Raw genomic sequence first — 6,862 nt, 5'->3', positions numbered from 1 at the left:
CCTTTTTAAACATAAAAAATTTTAATTGGTATTAACTCTGGTCTGCCCCAGATCTGTTTTAGATTCTGTTCTGTATTCATGAGTTTGTGTGGAGATATTCTCCATAGATGATAATATTCTACTGAAATGCCTAAAGAAGTCACAGGCTGGCTTCTGTTTTATTCAGGGATTTTTTTTTTTTTTAAGTCAATCAGAAAAGGGATACTGGAGCTTCTTCATGTATGTAACAGCATATTAAACTGGAGACAGTGATGAATCAGCTACAAAGGTAATGTTGTATTAAAATCATGTTTAAGATAGCTGCTTTTATGTGTATTTTATAATGCATGCTTTTGTAAAAACAATTCTAGGTAATGAAAGATTAGTCTTAGAAAATGTACATCTGTGCAGAGGATACATTTTCTTCCATTAATTATTCTGGAAAAAAATTCACAGGTTATATATATGGTATTTTCCAAAAGGACTATTAATAGAACCTTTTGAGATGAATTAGTATAAGAATATTTTTTAAATAGGCTCACTATCAAATTGATTGCAACTTTTTTTTTTTTAATACAAGACTGGAAAAAAGTGCTAAGTCATTTGGCACCTCCTTACAAATATTTTTCATGGTCACATTCATTAAATGTTACTACATTTCTGAATTTTTGCAAAAATGTATTTTATCAAAATAGAATGGCATTATTTTAAAGAGTTTGAAAAACTGACATGGTCAATTCAGAAAATGAACTGAAGTCTGAATAAGGTCATTGCATTTAAAACATATATGTATACTTGACTGATAAGGGAGGTGTGACTTTCATTGTATATAGGTCTTATAATTCATAAACATATCCTGTATCTCAGAATAAAAATATTTGTTATATATTTGAAGTCATGCATGGTAAAGGAGTGTGTTTAAATTGTTATAAACAATAATGCATCATAAAAGACCATGCTGATCTTGTGTAACTAAGTACTATGAATGAATTTGGTTGGTATTTGGTGTTGTGCAGCTCACATGTTTACACACTCAGTGCCCTAATTTCCCCTGAGGGAATCACCTTTTAAGTGGTCCTTACAGTGCTGTTTTAAGGTTACTTTATCACAGAGCTCCTTGGTTTTTGACTTCTGCACTTAAATTTTTTCTTTTCTAATAACATGATGATGGCACATTTCTCTCTATTGTTTCTAGCTAAGGGCTTTCAGTCCACCAGTAACTAAGATCAAATGTTATTAAATGTTCATGTTGCCATCCTTCTGTACATACTGTCATTTAGCATTGTGCTGCTTCCATCTGTCTTAATGCTGGCATTAAGATCATGAGCCCTTTTTCTCCAAAAGTGCAGGCTTTGAAAACTGCTTTTTTTTAAGTTATTGGTACAATTTGATATTTTTCCATAATCTATATTTAAACAAAATTACATCATTGCATCATCTTTTCTAAATTCATCCTCATTAAAACTTGCCTTAAGCTACCAGATTGCTTTTGCCACCATTAGCCATATTGTGTGTTTGTATGTTTAATTTACTTTCACAATAAACTTCTGTGTAGTGAACTTCTGGGTTTTGGCTCTTTATTAACATAATCCAGCAATTTCTGTTCTGGTGTTCATTATGACATAAAAATTGATTTTGTTTCTGAGCTGTTCTTGCATTCCGCTTTTTAACCATAAAATAAAAACCACCACCAACAGCAGTGGCATCTAGTGGTCATTTCTGTTAATTCCGAAGAAAACCTTTAATGTATATAACACAAAGAATACTAATTTCCCAGTGTATATTATAGTTTTCAAAAAATCTGCCTTGATTTACCCATCCTATGAAGTATGACTATAGAGTAGTGACCTTGGAGGGAAGGAAGAATTCCAAAAATTACACATCCAAAATAACTACCATCTTTCAAACTATTCATTTTAGGAATATACACTCAATTTGATTGTGCTGGTGTCATTTCAGACATTCTTAGGACTTTGCTTGGCATTTTCCTACATCAGAAAATTAAGCCTTTTACTCTAGAAGTATGTCCTAAGCTTGATCCATAAGGAAAAATTTACTTATTCACTACCAGACTTATTGCAAATAACAAATACCTTTAAATGCTGAATTGGTACCATGAAGCAAAATTCCAAAGAATAAGATTCATACTATGAGGGTTAATTTCAAAAACTATTTGAGCAGTAGCATCATGGTTTCAATAATTATATCACCTCTAGAAACAGGTATTTGGATATGTTAGTTGGGGGCTACCTGGAAAAAGAAATCTCTTACTTGATGTATGCCTCATTTGGCACTGGGGAGCTTTTTCAAGCTATAAGCCATTGTGTGGATTATCCATTGCTACATAACACATTGCCCCCAAATTTAGCAGCTTAAAACAGTAAACATCATCCCACAGTTTCTGTGGGTCAGAAATCTGGAAGAAGCTAAGCCCAGTGGTCTGATCCAGGGTCTCTCCTGAAGTTAGAGTCAGATTGTCAACCTGAGCTATCGTCATCTCAAGGCTTAATTGTGGCTGAAGGATCCACTTCGAAGCCCACTCATGTGGCCATTGACTGGCCTCAGTTTCTCACAGGCCATTGGGTGTAAGCCCTTGATTCCTTGGTAGGTGCTGGGGATGAAGAACTCCTTCCTTGGCACGTGGGTGTCTCCATAGGGCAGCTCATGATTTGGCAGCTGGCTTTCCCAGAGCAAGTGATCCAAGGAAGAGTGCATGCCTAAGATGAAAGCCACATCTTTTTTTTTTTTTTTTGGCTGCGTTGGGTCTTTGTTGCTGCATGCGGACTTCCTCTAGCTGTGGCGAGCGGGGCTTTTCCGTTGTGGTGCGCGGGCTTCTCATTGCAGTAGCTTCTCTTGTTTTGGAACTCGGGCTCTAGGCGCACGGGCTTCAGTAGTTGCAGCACGTGGACTCAGTAGTTGTGGCTCACAGGCTAGAGCGCAGGCTCAGTAGTCATGGCACACAGGCTTAGTTGCCCTAAAGAGACACTGTCTCTGCCCTCACGGAACCTACAATCTGGCTCAAAACCTAAACAAAAGCAGTATTGTTTTAAGTTGTACTGGAAGTTGTGGCTGTTACGGGGCACATCTAACTTGGTCTGGGTGCTCAAGAAGCCATGTTCAAGTGTCTGGACAATTCCCTAGGGCAAGCAGGAAGCCACTGAGGGGTTGGGAGTTTGAGGGAATGGGTGGTTGATAAAGCTCGTTTTGGTTGATAGAACAAGACTAGAAGCAGCAAGTCAGTCCCGCTGATCATATGGTGACCCAGTAGGGAGATTAAGGGTAGTTTAGTGGGCATGGAAACACTTCAAGCTGGAGAAAAAAGTACAGGAGACATAACTGGCAATTTTCCCCTGTTTCTCTTATCTGGATAGGCTGGTTGTGTTGCCTAAAACCCCCCAAATTTTATTGGCTTAAAGACTTATCTCTTATTTGTTAAATACCCATCAGTGATTGACCTAGGCTGACAGAGCCATCGCTGGAACATTGCCAGCCATGTGACAGAGCCAAGAAAATAGTGTAATGAAAGGGGCACTGACTTTTAAAACTGTCACCTGAAATTGACACATGAGACTTCTGTTTACATTTCATTGGACCTAGCAAATCACAAGGCCATGCCCAGCTTCATCTGGGCAGAAAACCACAATCCTACCTTTTGCCCAGGAAAGAGAATATTTGTGAATAGCTCCAGTGACTATCACAGGCCACCCTTTGAATTATTAAATATTTAATTTTACTCTCTTGCCCTCAACAAAATATATCTACCATGGGAGACAACCTAAAAGTCCCAGCTGATCAGGTATTGAACTAAAATTCTGTGATATGTGGTTATCTGCCCCCACAGCCAATATACAGTGGTGAAATAGGGACAGGAAAACTGCAGGAAACACTTCCATTCAGAAAGGGAAGAATCAAGTCATTGGTCTTTTATGAAATGACAGTTATGAAATGTCATTAGGGAAAACATTTGAAGACCCCCTACTCTGAGAGGGGAGTGTTCTTTGTAAGACTGATTGGGAGAGACTCCCCAATTCATCGCTTTCCATGACCCATGGCCCCATCCCTGGTTTTTTTTGTTTTTTACCTTGATAAATACAAGCAATTAGTAATCATGGTACTAAGATTCTGCTTTTGAAGCTCTTCAGCTAGGGCTTCAAACTTGGTACATTTCCTGCCTCCTAAATTACCACATGTGACAGTTTTAACAAAAGGATTAGCATCCTTCCAGCCTCCAGTGTCAGTTCCCCAAGCTACTTTCCTATCTTGACACCACCATCCGTCCAGCTACCCAAAGCTGGAAACCTGTGGGGGGTTTTTTTTGGTTTTTTTTTTGCAGTACGCGGGCCTCTCACCGCTGCGGCCTCCCCCGTCGCGGAGCACAGGCGGAGCACCGGCGGAGCACAGGCTCCGACGCGCAGGCCCAGCAGCCATGGCCCATGAGCCCAAACGCTCTGCGGCATGTGGGATCCTCCTGGACCGGGGCACGAACCCGCGTCCCCTGAATTGGCAGGCGGACCCCCAACCACTGCGCCACCAGCGAAGCCCTGGAAACCTGTGTTTTTATCCCTGACTCTTTTTCTCTGTCATCGTCTACATCCAATCTGTAGATCCTGCCAATGGATTCCATCAGTTCTCTGTCACTACTAGATTTTTTTTTTTTTAATTAATAGCTCTGTAGGTTTTTAAAAAAACAATTCTTTTTATTTTTTTATTTTTTTATTTTTTTTTAAAGAGAAAACAGAATTTTATTAACTGAGAAAAATACAGAGTAACACAGAACAATTATAAGATTACGTGTAAATACTAAATTCTCCTATTTAAAAAACAGAATCATAGACTGGATTAAAAAGACAAAATCCACACCTATGAATCTTGTTTTAAGAAAAACATTTAAAGAAAAGGGAGATAGAATAATTTAAAAGCCTGGCTCAGATAAATCATGCTTACACAAAAGCAAGAAGAGTAGGTCCCAGCTTGACTGAATAAGTTACGTTCATCCCAGGATTCCTGCATATCTGGGCATGCCCTGAACACCAGTGGCAGGACCCACTGGAGGATTGTTTACATGAGAAGCTAGCATCCTAGGAGAGAACCCCTTCTTCAGGCAAAGCCAAAGAAAAGCCCGAGGACAGCAGGCTAGTATGATGCTGTGTGCAGCAGGAAGGCTGCAGGGAAAGTGCCAACAAAACAATCTGTTTGGCCTAAGGCAGTCCTACTCTTTAGCTTTTCAACAGAACGGGGCACCAGCAAAGAAGGGTGCTGTTGGAGCTTGCTGGCATAAACTCTCCACAATACTCCATTCATTGGCCCCAAACACAGGCTCTAACCCAGCCCCACTGAACAATTCTTTTTAAAAAAAAAAATTTATTATTTCTTTTTTTGGCCATGCCGCATGGCATGCAGGATCTTAGTTCCCCAACCAGGGATCAAACCCGTGCCCCCAGCAGTGGAAGTGTGGAGTCTTAACCACTGGACCACCAGGGAAGGCCCACTACTAGATTTTTTTTTTTTAATTTTTAGTTACACACAAAGCTTTTACCATAACTCAGACACTTATAATTGCAGTCCTCCTAACAAATCTGTGAAGTTATGGTCATTTTACAAATGAGGAAAACTAAGCCATGGAGAAATTAAGTAACTTGCCCAAGGCATAAAACTATTAAAGGACAGAACTGGGATTCAAATTCCCAGTCCATGTACTTAATCACTCACTATACCCTGACCTGAGGCTGTCCCTGCATATCTGACTTGGACCACCTCGATGACTACCTGTGTTCCCCGGAAGGTCTTAGCAGTTCACCAACATCCAGTTCAATATTTCTGAACATCCACATCCTCAGTTTGGGGGAACAGCAGTTGCTGACATTCTCCCAAGTGGTCCTACTCCCCTGAGACACCTCCTGCTTCTGCTCTATGTATCAGGCTCTGGACTCTGGCCTCCTCCCAGACTACCATCCCAAAGCTGTCACTCCTACCCCTGACAAAAACCTGGGTGGATCACACTTATGTCAATGGCTTGGGATAGCACAATGAGCTAATATAACCATTTGTTGTTGACTGACATTGTGCACAGAAACCTGTCTATTATCCCAGTAAGGAGATTCTTAGGGGCCTCCCCAACCTTGTTCTTCCTCTTTCTTGGGTTTTCCAAACTAAAACTCCTTTTCACTGTTGATGAAAAAATTAATCAGTCGATTCAAGAAAGAAATAGAACATTTTATTCAAGCCAAATTGAGGATTATAACGTGGGAACTGCCTCTCAGAAAGCCCTGAGAACTCTTCCATCCATTAGAGGTCAAAGCACAGTTATATAAGTTTTTGAGACAGAGGGCCATACATTAAATGACATACTATTGACAGTTTACACAATCCAGATCATGCATACCAGGTGAGCAGTGGGTCATGGGTCATCATGGCCCCTTACAAGATTAAGAAGAAAGGTTATCTCAAGGAGTTGTGACCCTTGATGAGATTAAGAAGGAATGTTATCTCCTAAGGAGGTCTGGTTAATGCAGGTGCATAACACACACTAAAGGGGAGGGAGGAGGCCCAAATTTTATGTTTAAATTTTTCTTGTCTTGCCATAAAATATGGATTTTATTTCATCATCACGTTGTTATCCATAGTGTGTGGCTTTCTCTTTCTCATTCCTCTCTTATACCCTTCTTTGTCCACCGGAAATAAGTCCCTCCAAGTGTTTTTTAAATAGAAGAACCATTCCTAGTCTAGTTGGATTTGAGTTAAATTCAGACATTCCAAATTGACTAAGATTACTCCCCACCAACCTTATGTTTTTCTCCAGGCCAGGTGCCCAACAACACATCTTTAATGCTTGCCACGCATTGTAAGAGGTAAATGTCCCCCTGATCACTGGCCCCTGCCTCTT

The sequence above is a fragment of the Lipotes vexillifer genome, unplaced genomic scaffold (genome assembly GCF_000442215.2).
Source record: "Lipotes vexillifer unplaced genomic scaffold, Lipotes_vexillifer_v1.1 scaffold504, whole genome shotgun sequence".
Taxonomy (NCBI): domain Eukaryota; kingdom Metazoa; phylum Chordata; class Mammalia; order Artiodactyla; family Lipotidae; genus Lipotes; species Lipotes vexillifer.
The sequence above is the reverse complement of the archived record's forward strand: the minus strand, read 5'-3'. Positions refer to the sequence as shown.